Raw genomic sequence first — 14,666 nt, forward strand, 5'->3', positions numbered from 1 at the left:
CCCTGCCACATACTTTACGTGTATACTACATGCCAGAAACCTGTAGTTATGTGGTTGTCTAAGGTTCATATCGATCATATATGTTCGAACATTGTTGAGCCTGTCCAAAGTCAGGAACCCCTGGATTTTAGTAGTATTTTCTGTTGGTTTTTATTTATTTATATGTCTAGTAGTTCAGTTTGACGTCCATTTTAACGGGGTTTTTTTAAATTTGTATTTAGGGGCCATCTGTGAAACACCTCTTGTTGCGAGATTTTTTCGACGTATCGTTGCTGCTAAAAAAATTCGGAAAACAACTATTTTGATCACGTTTGCCTAGAAGAAAACAATTCAAGCAGGAAAAGTTTCATAAACAGTCTATAATCTACACGCTGTCGAGATTTTAACAAATTGAATATTATTTTCATTATGGGCTTCAATAGGAAAGAGTCACTTTGTATTATATTGTACATAATGTTCATTGCGGTTGAAATTACATTGAGCCAAACCAGTATAGAAACTAAGATTTCCATGTTACGGCAAATGATCATTTCAAATGAAACGATATATGTCGGAGGTGTTGGCGGTATTGCGTCTTATTATAAAGAAAACATGACGGAAATGTCATTCAACGCTTATTATTCAAACGTTTGGTTACTGTTGTATGATGCAAAGAGGAAAGAACTTATACAATGTAACGAATATTATGATAACGTGAGCCATTGTCCAAAACAAACTGCATCTTTAAGAATCATCGGAATCGAAAGCACCAATATTACAGTCGATATACTATACTATCCAACCTACAAAATGATCTACACAAACGAAGTAACCACAAGCATTGTTGTAATAGGTGTTAACTCTGCTGAAGTGCTGAACACATCGTATGGAATTTTGTCTTTTAACTTGACGGATTTTGGTTGTTTAAAACCAAACCAATTCGAAGAGGACCAATGAATATTGAACGTAATGATAAAGAAAATTTAACTCTTACATTCAAATCAACATTTTCGCGTGTGTCACATTTTTATTTTTTATTTCAAATACATGCAAATAATTAGTTCGAAACTTCAAGGATTGGAAAACTTTGCATAACCTTCAAAGATAAAGACGAGATTGAAAGATATAAAACCGGATATTATCATTCCTATGAAGACATGAATATAACTTGTGAATACAATGGACGAAGCTTAAGAAAGATTGAAAAAGCCGTAGATGAGGGAGGATTTGTCATATTTTTGTTCTTTCACAATGAGTTTAGTGTTTTATGTGCACATTCATGGGCAGCTATAGAAAAAGATTATTTGAAATCCAGGAAATCCCTTTTACTCTGTGGTAGAAATACCCCTGCAAAAAATGGTAGATATTTCGAACCAGACACTAAGCTTGGGATAAATATTTATGAGCATTGTTTCCATAATAAAACATATTGCGATAAGGGAACATATGTAAGTATACACTCTTTATATTAAACAATCAAAAAGATCGAAAAACTATATTTCAAAACTTACTGGTTTCTACTCCTTACAGTGTAATATCTAAACCACGTAGAACTTAGAATAATCAACGTCAATGACCCCCTTCATAAAATAAGGTTGACGTCAAGTAATGGTGAACACTATATTTTGTGAGTGAGTGAGTCCAACACTCACAGTTTAATCCTGACACAAGTTGTTTGAGCTTAAAAAAGAGGCGTCAGTTACCAAAGCCACATTCAAACTAATAATTTGAAAATAAACTGACAACGCCATGGCTAAAAAAGAAACAGACAAATATACAAACAATTATATACAAAAAGCAACAAAAAAAATAAAGACTTAGCAACACAACCTTCGCCAAAAACTGGGGGTCATCTGAGATACTCCGGAAGGGTATGCCGATCCTGCTCCACATTTTGACCCTATCGTGTTGGAGGTGAATAGTGTGAGAATTTGGCATTGATTGTAAACCTTTCTCTTAGATGTCATTTCAAAGAATATATGTTTTATTTGGGTTTTATTTTATAATTTTTTTTAAAGCTTCAAACAATAAGTGTAACTCTGTATGACGTTTGACAATAATTATACAAACACTAATGTCTAAGTATTGACATGAATATCAATAATGTGGTAATTTTTATAAATTTCCTTTGAATTTTTCGAATGGTCTTCAACTTTGTACTTGTTTGGCTGTATAAATATTTTGATATGAGCGTCACTGATGAGTCTTATGTAGACAAAACGCGCGTCTGGCGTACTACACTATAATCCTTGGTACCTTTGATGTAGAATTTCATGTTTCAGTGTGTTCAAATATATTCCATAGATCAACTCTACTTCATGAGAATCACTTGTTTTTCTAGATTTTCCCATTAAGTTCCACAGAAATACATTAAAACTCTTAGGTTTGTACTCCCTTTTGAAATGTCATCTTATTATTCTGATAAGAAAGTTAACAACGTTAGCACCAAATAGGATGCTTCGAATTTTAATTTTTGCTTTTGATACCTTCTCATCAAAAACTAAATAAGATCAACAACATATTTTGACATGATTGTAAGTGACTTTATGTTGCAACACATATTCGTTGGTTGGAATGCTACGTTGACATTAAATATGATTTGTCTCCCCTTCTATGTTATGAGATATACAGCTGTAACAGGTCGAGAACTCTAGATTTTCTGACGTCAGAATATATTTGCATAGTAATTTCCAAAACACAAGGCCAATATGGCCTTGAAAAACTGACCAATCGACTCAATGAACTACAATGCATTGTGGGCTACTACGAGTAAACTACTACTTAAAACACGTGGAATTAGTGGGAAAACAGTCAATTAATATATTGTTTGGGACTCTCATTACCAAAGTTTTTATTCTGCAAATATATTTAATGTAAAATATATAACGTAATCTTCAATTTGCATGCTCAGATTAAAAAAATATTGTTTATTGGCTTCACGATTCGACTTTCTTTTTCGCCTTGCAAAAGTAGTTGAACCGGTTTTGTGCATTGTTATGAATTGAACCTGCATTAATTTCACGACATGACACAGTGAAATATCCAATGAAGTGACCACTGTCCAGTAAGAAAATCATTTGAGCTCTTTTAAACCTGTATAATGTCATTGCAAAATTATTTCTGCCTAGAAAAACACGAAACTTTCATTGAAACACTTCTTTCTGTACTGAATGTGTATTTTGTTTTTATCAGGACCTGAACTAAAAGTAAGGACATCATAATATTCAGAATGCTAAAAATAAGTGTATTGAAAGCGGCAGGGGCGGGTCCAGCCATTTTAAAAAGGGGGTCCTAACCCTGGACAAAAGGGGAGGGGGTTCCAACTACATGTCCCCATCCAAATGCACTGATCGTCCAAAAAAAAGGGTCCATCCCCGGAACCCCCGCCCCCCCTGGATCCGCCACTGAGCGGGTACGGTATATAGCTCAATACATTTTTTTATAGTTTCATACATCGATAATATCCGTTTGTTGCTAATTTTATCACAAAATATACCTCAGAGGATTTTTTATCGTTCGGCTGCTGTCCTGTTGACATATGTAAAATATCTCCAATATCAAAAGTCTCTGGATCATAGTGGGTGCCATATTACCTATTATTTTTTTTTCTAAAACGTGCTTTGTATATAGAAATAAGAAGATGAGGTATGAGTGCCAAATGAGACATCTTTCCAACAAAGACATAATTTAGTAAAGTAAGCAGTCATAGGTCCAATGCTGAAAAGTAAGCTATTAATGACCCAAAAATTACTTGTGTAAAACAATCCAAACAAACAAAAAAAAACAAAAAAAAAACGGCCCAATTAAATATATAAAAGGACAAGAAATCTATCCCATCAAAACAAAATATATTGTATAGGAGTCTGTATTTCAGTGGTTGTCGTTTGTTTATGTGTTACATATTTGTTTTTCGTTCATTTTTTTTTTTTATATAATTAAGGCCGTTAGTTTTCTCGTTTGAATTGTTTAACATTGTCATATCGGGGACTTTTATAGCTGACTATGCGGTATGGGCTTTGCTCATTGTTGAAGGCCGTACGGTGATCTATAAATGTTTTTTATTCTCTGTGTCATGTTGGTCTCTTGTGGACAGCTGTCTCATTGGCAATCATACCACATCTTCTTTTTTATTATAGATCCAACGCTGCAATTTTCACAAAAAAAATCAAATTTTCCACCTTGTCGCACATACATGTATATTGATAAAATCATTACAGCTTATTTCCTACTGCATGTGGAGCAAAACTTTTGTTAGCTTGCTTGCTTTGTTTGTATATTGTACAAAATATAAAATATAGAAGTTAAACTATTCCTATATATATATATATTGTTTAAAGATGTCAATCTTATTTTCAAAGCTTGTATAAACAACTATACAAACAAAGCAAGCAAGCCAACCAAAGTTTTACTTTGCAGGTTTAAGAAATCAGCTGTAATGATTTTATTCAGTTTGGCAAATGTCCGAGCCCGTTAAAAAACGAACAAACTGAAACTACAGTTGCTGACTTCACTACCTTAAAAATAAAGGGAACAGTTTGGAAGTCCCATATACTGAAATGTGACCAACAAAAATACTTTGTTTAGATTACTATTTTTACTTATATTTTGTTAACACTGCCATGTATGTAAATATTTCTTCGCCTTTTTAACGAACACAAAATTCAAGGATCCCACATTTGCCTTTAATTATCTATACGAACATTGCTGTACTCTTGAATATCAGCACCGGCTGTTATCGACGGCTTACTTTACACCAGTAAGTTTGTCTCATGGGTAATTGTGTTTTTTCGCTGTTGTTTCGTTGCTTCTGGTGGACAAATACATGAAATATCTGTGCCATCATCAAACATGTTAATGGCTATATATCGGGTAATTCAAACCCTTTTTTTCTTCGCATAGAAACAACTCTTCGTTAATCTGAGCATGGAAGTAATACTTTATATCACGAACTATAAATGAGGATACACAAAATGGAAAACTAAGCGAAATTGTGAATCCCGCATTGCACGAAAAAATGTGTTGTATTTCAGTAAATAACACGTGTTATTGGTTGATTGTAAACACGTAGTAGTCCATCATGCATTGTGACTCATTTAGTGGATTGGTCAAAAACCTAGGTAAAAATAAATTGCGTCACATGTAAATAATCAATTACATGTGCGAGAACATAAGTATGCTAATTTATGCATTTCCATATAAGGTAGTGGTCCCGACCTGTGTAATATGTTAATATAACTCATTCGACCATTCGACATGTAAAGGAGAGACACGGAGTCCTTTCTGTATGATCTTGGAAATTCGGTCAAGGTCAAACTTAAATTTGTCGTTCATAATTAAGCATTATAATGCAATTGTTTTGGTTTTTTTGCATTAGTATGGTAGATAATTCTTCACAAGGTCACCTGAAACTTGAAAATACGTTCTGTAAAGCGGAAGCAGCCTTTTCTCATTGATTTGTTTTGTTTTAAGTAGTTTCAACGATATATTTTTGGGATCAGTATAAGGTAAACTTTCGGATGGTACCGGATGTGAAATCCTTTAAACTGCAAGACTTAGTGTCAATTTATCTCAGTAATGTCAAGCACAGTGAACATATATTTTTTTAATCTGTGTGATTAAAGCTATTCTACGATACCGTACATGTTGTAGATGACATATTCTAAACAGGAAGTATCAATTATGTAGAAAATATAAATGTTTGCATCAGTATTATTAAAGGTATAATAAGTATTTAGTTATCAAAGGTACCATGATTATAATCTAATACGCCAGACGCGCGTTTTGTCAACATAAGACTCATCACTTACGCTTAATTCAACATAGTTAAAAAGCCAAACAAGTACAAAGTTGAAGTAACATTTAATGTATGCCATGTACATTCGGAATTTTGTACATCAGATGTATTACAGGTTTGTCGAACACTTGAGGGTGATATTTGTAATATAACATATCATCATACTCTAGTCGGTGGAAAAGGAATCGAAAATATGGATGATGTCTTCGACATCAACAAAACAATTACTGCTTTAGACATTCTTCAAACCAACGGTTTCTCGGTTTTGTATTTTGGAACAAAAGATGGTCAACTAGGCATGGTATGTACTAAAGTATTGATTAATTACTATGTCAGGTCCATATAAAGTAAATAACTTATAACTCAGCTTCTTTTATTGTTTTAACTTATTCATTTTCTTAAAAAGGTCTTGAACATGTCTATAATTATAATATTATTTAGTTTTATATCAGACGTAAAAAAAATTAAAGCATGTTTTTCAGATCGCATATGGTCATAAGTAAAACTCGAGCTTGATCCATTCTAAAAAAAATGGGGAAAAAATCTGTCCACCTGTTTTTGAGTTATTGCACCAGAAATTTTTATTTTTTTTATTTTTTTTTTTGTCTCGCCTACGAACAAAAGTCACAGGATGCAAGACACATGGATTTGAATCTTGCAGTCGCGGCGAACACTGTTTGTATTTCGATTTACATTTCAGAGGGTATAGAAGACATTGATCCTTCATACCTATTATACAGGTGCCTTATGATATGAAATTTCCTTCTGTCATATTTTTGCTGTCCTTGATCTCATTTTCATGGTTTAGTGACTGCTTGAAAAAAAATGTTTTATTTGTTTTTGTTGTGAGAAATTCTCACTTATCATTAGTAATAGGATAAATAAAATAAGTAAACAGGAGGCTACTATATTTTGTATGTATATAATTATTGCAAAGTGTATTTGTCTGTATGGCAGTGTTTATCTGATCTTGACCTCATTTTCATAGTTCATTGGTCAATTCTCTCATGGTGTGGTCTGTTTCCTGTATACTGTAAGCAATAGGTCATCTTTATTTGATGTATGGCTTTATTGTAAGGTCTACATTTTGTACATGATTGTCTGATGTGGTTTATTTGACCATGAGCTCATTTTCATTGATAATCATTAATAATTCTCAGTTTATGTTATGAGTATATTGAAACATTATGTAAAGGAATATCAACATAAAATTAATCATGGTTAGTGAAGCCTAAAACGTAAACTGCATGCTTGCATTTGTTCATTTTTATTTGTAATGTTTACATTTGATCGCATTGTGAAAGATCTGTGACTTAAGATAAGACACAAGAAGTACCAAGTGAAAAATATATAATTTGTTTTACACATTTTGTAAAAAGCTGATCAGCAATTTTAAAAACAGTAAGTTGTTTGGCTGCAGTTTTAACAAGATATAATGTACTACGCTATTCTTTTAAGTACCATGATGATAGGAATATTACAGGAAAATAGTTTTTTTTCCTAGTCCTAGTATATAGTTATAAATATTTGTCATAGTTCCCTAGTCAAAACTGTTTCAGTTTAAAAAATAAAACATGTTTGTAGGTTTATTTACAACTTGGTGGAAAACGTGAAAACTTTACAACAAAGATTGTGTGTAGCCAATATGAAGATTATTAATATCAAAGTTGAAAAGGACAGTGTATATTACATAACTGAAAAGAAGGTGCGTTTCTATTCTACTTCTGCATGTACAAATATGTCATGCAAAACTGCATTCTTGTTTATTTAATAAATCAATAATGTGTTTCTGCATTGAATTCTTATAATGTGTTTCATGGATCTATCAAACTACGGTGTCTTGCTGCAACGTTTAATACAATGCTTTATTAAATCTCATATTTGAGAGAATGTCGACTTAATTTCGTATCATTAGGTTCTTCTATTAAAAAGATATGATAATATTTATTGCATACTCAAAAGGTCCATATATGTATGTATACATGAAACAACATTTTTGGTTTAAACAGGCTAAAATATTAAAATATTGACAGCATTAATTAATAGTAATACTTACAAATTAAGAAATGACTATTCGTAACACATTCATCACAAAGTTAAAAAATCAACAAATAACTTCGTAAAATTGTACTAACGAAATAATTTTGTCAGGCGATTCAACAAACTAAACTTACACATTTCAGAAATTCTCCTAATTTCCTTTACGAACTTCATCTGAATTGATTTTTCTGTTATCATTTTAACTCATTATTACATCGCACACGCAATTTGTTCTAAAAGGCTGCCTTTTACAGAGATGATATGTTAATGATTTTTTTTCTTATTTTCCTTTTTTATACCCGTTTGTTAGTTGTAATAAAAAAAGGTGGTTAGGTAGTGAAAAAACTAGTGGAGGGGGAACCTCGTATTAATGTGCCTGTGTCAAATTAGGAACCTCGTCACTGGTCCGTTCTGTCCTTGGCGTTGCTTGTCTATATGAGTATTGCTGTTGGAAGTAGATCCTGATAGCCTATGTTAAATTCCCACATTTTTTTTAAATCATGAGCGATTTTTAAATTGCTCTATATAATATGGCTATCTATGAGACAACTATCCACAAGAGACCAAATGATGTAAAACAATTAGATGTTACTGTACGACACACAACACAACAAAACATACTAAAATGTCGCAGTTAGGATATGCTAAAGACATCTTAACTAAGATGCGTCTCAGAAGGATTCGAGACAGACCTTTAGAGTGTCCTGAGATGATACAAAGTCTATCCTAAAATTGATTTTTTTTCAAGAAGAGCACCCCTGCTTTATTTACTCGTTCTCGTTTCAAAGTTAAACATATGTATTAATATAATTGATTTTTGATAACTCGTTTCAGTTAGGTAAAATAGATATCAACGATTGCTCAATACACAAGGACTGTGAATCTTGTATGAATTCCTTTAATTCATCTTGTGGATGGGATTATGATGAAAACAGGTGTATACGTATTGGTTAATTTTGAAGAATTTATTCTAATATACAAAAATATAGACATATTCATACATGAACAACACAATTTACTCGTTCGGTTCAATGAAAACTTGGAACTATATACATCTCAGCTGGTTATAATCTTCTCTTTAAAGAAATGTATTTTTAAAAGTTAGAATTTTGCAGTGTTAGCCTTATATGGTCTGATTAAAAGAACAAATTACAATGTATCTATTATTTTCTAATATCTGCAACAGTTTGAGAAAAATACTCGATTTTTGCAAAAAAATAATAGATACATTGTAATTTGTTCTTTTAATCATACCCTATAAGGCTTCTTTATTATACAACATGAAAACGGACCGAGGAGACGAAAACGTCAAATGTAATCTCTGACTCGAGACATTATTGTCACATTTACTTATTTTTATGTTCGAACCTATGTATTTGATAAGTTTGATTATGCCTGTAGCGAATACCGAATGGAAAAAAAGGTATATCATAATGGTTTACAAGCGCACAACACTATATTTCCCTTAAATTCGCTAGGTGCCCAATTGAAAACGGGCATTAAAATAGAAAGTGACAAATTATACTGATTGTCGAGTAAGTTATATGTTATATATTGTTTTAGCAGTTGATAGAACCAGGTTTTTATATCTCTCAGACACTCCGGCTTACTCCACCAATAAAAACTGACTGCCATTGCACAATGTGATCATAGTTTCATGCATGTACATAATGTTTTGTATAGTATTCCTTTTCACCACATATGATAATATAAAATTGATAAAACAGGTGCAACATCAACAATTCATATTCCTCGGTGTGGATTTCATCTGAAAACGGAAACTGCATACATGTCAGCAATATAACTGGCCATATAAAGATCGACACTACAGTATGTAAAAGTATTAGTTAAATTTAGTCTAATTCATCAAAAAAACAAAAATCGCTAATTATATATAAATAATATTTATGTTTATTATTAAAGTGTCAAATATTAGTCTATAAAGTTATATACAAATTATATATATATGTAACATGCATTGCACATTGATGAAAAAAAAGACAGATTCCCAGCAAAAATAGACTAGTGAGACACTAAATATACATCAGATAGATATAAACTATTCAATACAAACCTAAAATAAAAATAGTGAAACGTAGTAAAATGTCAAAAACTTTCTAAAATTATCAAAAAGAGGTTAAACAGACATTTTGCGAAGGATGAATTAATCTTGTTTTAAAAAAAAAACTTTAAGATAAAGCGAAACATAAATACTAAAATATACTTAAATACATAGACTAAACTATGACTATCACAGCAAAAATTGGAAATAAAACGCTGAACAGAACTAACTAAAGTCTAGAATGTATGACATTTGATTTACTGCAATTACTACTTTATAAAAATCTCCGAATTTATGATTTCTAAAATTTAAAAAAAAATTACAATTGGTTTCGGAGAAGTATGTATCATGTTTAAACATTTAAAAAAAAATGAAATAAAAATCGAGAACTACTTTTTCTTTGAATTTCTTCTTTTTGTTGTTATTTTGGCGATTCGAAAATCGGAATAAAATGAGGAAGTTGTAGAAATTCTGATTTATCCTTTTATTAAAGTTTCTGATTATTTCGTGTAGTTTTGTTTATATTGATCATGTGTTTTAAGTGCAGAAGATAATTTAAGTTTTAAAAGTGTTCAAAAGAATCATACGAAAAGGTTCATATTCAAAGAAATAATCTATTATTTTCATCTGTTTTCTATTATATGCATGGCTTAAATCATTTATAAAAAAAAGTCCTGGTTATGAAATATTGGATTCTTAATAGTTGGTGTGTCATAATTGTTTTCAATATATTACCTTTATATCAAATTTGTTACCTTGTTTGACCAAGACTGTTCCCCAACAGTGTTTGACTCATGCTCCTCACTTCAGACATAACAGAAATTAATCTTCTTTCGAAGAGCTGCCTTCCAAGCTTCTAAAATGCTTCATCGTATTCAAAGATCTAATACTGTTTTCGTTTTGGTACCATTTTTCCTTTCAACCCAAAGAAGAAGTGATAAATTTTTAAGAAGACAAAGGTTATCAACTTTTTGATATACATTGGAGAGCTGCTAAAACTTCATTTTTTGCTACAGTTTCCACTGAATGATATGTTCTAATTGGCTTTTCCGCTGTCAACTAGCTTTTTAAAAAATATCTAATGTTAGTTCTTCTATTCTATAATGCTATTTCGAATTTGGGAAATCTACGTACCAGTTTACTAGTAACTGTTATTTAGTCTTGTTTAATACTGTCATCATCAGTAACTTTCAGTTTTATCAAGAAACTTGGATGTCCTTTAAAGTTCAGTTTGACACAAGAATTTCCTCAACAAATTGTGCCTCACATTATTTATTCGTTAATGTCCCCAACAGACACCACTCTACAAAGAGGACAGTTACCTTTGACACGTGTTGTTTCTTGAAACTTTGTACACCAGAGTAATTGGTTAATTATTATTTCTATAACGTTCAGTTGAATATTGATGACGGAAACATGTTCTTTAAGCCAATTGGTAAGTTCTTCAAAATAGTACTAGCGGTCTGTATAAACAGAAGTTCTATCAAATGCATCTTGAAAACGAGGATATGATGGAAATGATAAGAAATTTTGTTTGCAACAGGCCATCTACGGTTCCGTTTCAGGCTTGTTGCAACTATTCTGTAAAGTGCATATATAGATTTGTCCTAGAGTTATAATAATGCATCTTCTAACACCACATTTTAAATACAACAGGTGGCAGTGTCTACGATCCCTGCATACATAGATGACTTACAGTATACAAAAGACAACAATCAGTTTTCTCTTATTGTTGGACTTTTAACTGGCGGATTGGTGACATCTATTATTATTGGCATTACGGTTGTATTAATTTCAAGGAGGAATACGAAAAGAGCTGTTAAAAAATGCAAAATGGAAATGAGCTTAGGTAAGAAAGCCTCGGACTGTTTAAAAAGGTTGACGTATATATCAATGCATGTCTTTTAGTTTTAAAAAAAAATGGAAAATTTGATAATAAACTCACAACCTTAGTTTATTAAGCATCACTAGAACAGTTAATTTAGTTTATAAGTGAAATACTCAAACTGGGGTAAACGCACACGTTAAAGTATGCAGCAAAGCTTCATGAAATAGGTAATCACGAAAATCTTATTTATTTATTAAACATGTTAAAGTAATTTTTAAAGGAGTTTTAGTGAGATGTTTTGTAAGTACCAACCAGTTAAGGATGGAATACTCAACTTGTTATACATCAATCCTTGTGTGTTCTAGGCTTGTCTGAAAGAAGAGAAATCTCAAGGTATGAATTAAATTATTTTAAAAAAAACTCCCAACCGTAAAAAGGCAATATCACACGCTCGACTATGTCAAGTAACGGATAGAATAAAGAATGAAGACATATAGATGTTTAACAAGGATGTTTAAATAATTTGCAAATTAAGGCAACTGAAATGACTTAACAGCTAACTCGTCAATTGTATTTATCCAGCAAGATAGTAACTTAGCATGTGCCATATTCTATAAGGAACATGAAAGTATTGGTCGTCATTGTTATTCTCGTTCGAAAAATTGATCATGTCTTATAAGAAGTTTGTATACAAGTCCTTTTTTATTATTATTATTGAAAAGGTTTAACCTGTTTAGAATTGATTGTGATTTTGTTTGTTTATATATTTATCATAGTCGTCGATGATAATCCATGTAAGTGTAATTAGCAAAGAAGCATAAATTAAATGATAACTCCAGATCCCAATTCAGGATGATAGTAAAATAATCCGAAAAAGAAAAGTGGATACGCGAAACATGCTCTAATAACAAAATCGAAAAATGCTTTATGTTTAAGTAAGCGTTATATTAATTGCATGTATATTTAGTAGAAATATTAAGAAAAGTGTGACTATTTGAGTGTATTTATGTCATAAATTTTTTTATAGGAAAACTATTAAACAACTAGAATTGCAATATTTTGTTTTCCTAAACAATTCATCTGAAAGAATAAACTTTCATACTTAAGGTGGTACCTAACACTACAGGGAGATAACTCTGTAAAATCAGCTAAACGTTTTAATTACGTTGTGTTGATATGGAAATATTAGGCTTCTCGATGATCAAAATTAGTGTTTGTCAACTTGCTATATAACCAGTGTAATTTTTCCGATAAAACGGTTCGTTCAATTTTTTTAAATCTTATATATTTTTGTCAAAGAGTCAAAGTAAATACTCTGTCAAAATTTTTATGAAAATTAAACGAGCCAAATTAATTATAGTGAAGGTGTTGGGTACCACCTTAAGAGAACAAGCAACATGTAAGCCAATGGAGAAGTGTCTGTAAAGTCGAATGACCGAATTAAATGAATTGAAGAAGATAGGGGTAAACAAACAATTAGACCGCAATCAATCAAACGTTAGAAATCTAGAGGTCAACATGGAGCTTTCAACAGCACAAAACTTGATTTTCTTTTACTAATTATCACGATTTTGATTTTGATTCTGATTATTGTTTTTAACTTTTTTTCAAATCAGGAATGATAAGGAACTTGGACATATTGAAGAAAGCGAGATGGCCTATAGTGAAATAAATCCAGTTGCTGAATTGAATAGTAATTCAAGTATTATAAATCATCAACCTGTGAATATTGAATACGAAAGACTCGGCAACCGACCGCTCACAAACCCCTATAATCATCTACAACATTTGGCTGTTGACAATCAAATACGAGACATAAAAAATATTGGTAATCGTACTGTATCGCCTAGTGATTACATTAACCTAAAATTATAGAATATATTCAAACACAGTTTCTTGTCAAACATCGACAGCATTGTCAGCATAGTCAACATTTGTTACCAGGGTTTGAGCATACAATTGATGAACAAGGGCTTTATCAAAGAACGTGTTGTCTATTTTTTTTAAAGTTCATCGGAAGATACCAAGACCTTGTTGGTAAATGTTTTGTATCAACTTCATAAATAATACACGATGGTTTTGAAGTAATGATTCTAGGTTCTGACTATAGTGATCTTTTTTATTAAGTATAACATTTACTGTTAAGTCTTTTTTTTGTAATATCCATTTGTTGTGGCTCGGCATTTACATGTATGCTATGGAAACTTTTTGTATATTTGTCATTCCTTTCCGCTTATGTGCTTTGTCTATATGACTTTTTTCCCCTTTGTTGTCATATTTTTTGTTTTATTGTTGATTAAGATTATAAAACTATGTTTACTGCTGTATCTATGATTCTAACATTAAATTACTTATCCTATTATAACTGTTTGTTTTCTGCTCACATTGTTGACAATATAATGGATATTTTTATGCGACCGGGATACAAGTGAGAAGTTCAGATGGCTATAAAACCAGATTTAATCCACCATTTTTTACATAGAAAATGCCTGAACCATTTCAGGAATGTGACAGTTATATCCATTCATAAATTTTTTAATAGTGGATTGCTGCTCATAAGGAAGCTATTTAAACATGAGTGGTGAAGTTGAAACCATCTCTTCGTAAATCTTACGGATACAATCACAAGTTGGTTTATAGTTATTATGGAATATCTGTTTCACAAATGACGACTTATATATTTCAACAATTGAATCAGCAATCCTGTCATCTTGTATGCGAATGTGATTTACCGAAATAGATTATTCAATAACGGGTTTCTACTTACATGAGCAACACGACGGGTGCCTCATGTAGAGTAGGATCTGTTCTTGAGCACATGAGATCTCCCCCAGTATTTGGATGTGTTCGTGTTGCTCAGTCTTGAGTTTTCTTTTTTGTGTTTTTATATTGTTGTCCTTTTTTGTCCATACTCTAAAATAAACACATAGCAATTATAATGGAATCAAACATTAAAACCTAGT

The 14,666-nt window shown here is 31.5% G+C and overlaps 2 long non-coding RNA genes across 2 annotated transcripts; both read left to right on the forward strand.

The window, feature by feature from the left end:
- The first annotated feature begins 241 nt into the window (after window positions 1-241).
- LOC143084300 (uncharacterized) lies at window positions 242-7,478 on the forward strand. Its single transcript, XR_012981010.1, has 3 exons — window positions 242-1,427; window positions 5,889-6,074; window positions 7,358-7,478. It is a non-coding gene; the product is annotated as an uncharacterized LOC143084300 (long non-coding RNA).
- Window positions 7,479-11,532: 4,054 nt separating this feature from the next.
- On the forward strand, window positions 11,533-13,861 carry LOC143084364 (uncharacterized). Its single transcript, XR_012981056.1, has 3 exons — window positions 11,533-11,724; window positions 12,069-12,096; window positions 13,320-13,861. It is a non-coding gene; the product is annotated as an uncharacterized LOC143084364 (long non-coding RNA).
- The last annotated feature ends 805 nt before the right edge of the window (window positions 13,862-14,666 follow it).

The sequence above is a fragment of the Mytilus galloprovincialis genome, chromosome 1, assembly GCF_965363235.1.
Source record: "Mytilus galloprovincialis chromosome 1, xbMytGall1.hap1.1, whole genome shotgun sequence".
Classification (NCBI taxonomy): domain Eukaryota; kingdom Metazoa; phylum Mollusca; class Bivalvia; order Mytilida; family Mytilidae; genus Mytilus; species Mytilus galloprovincialis.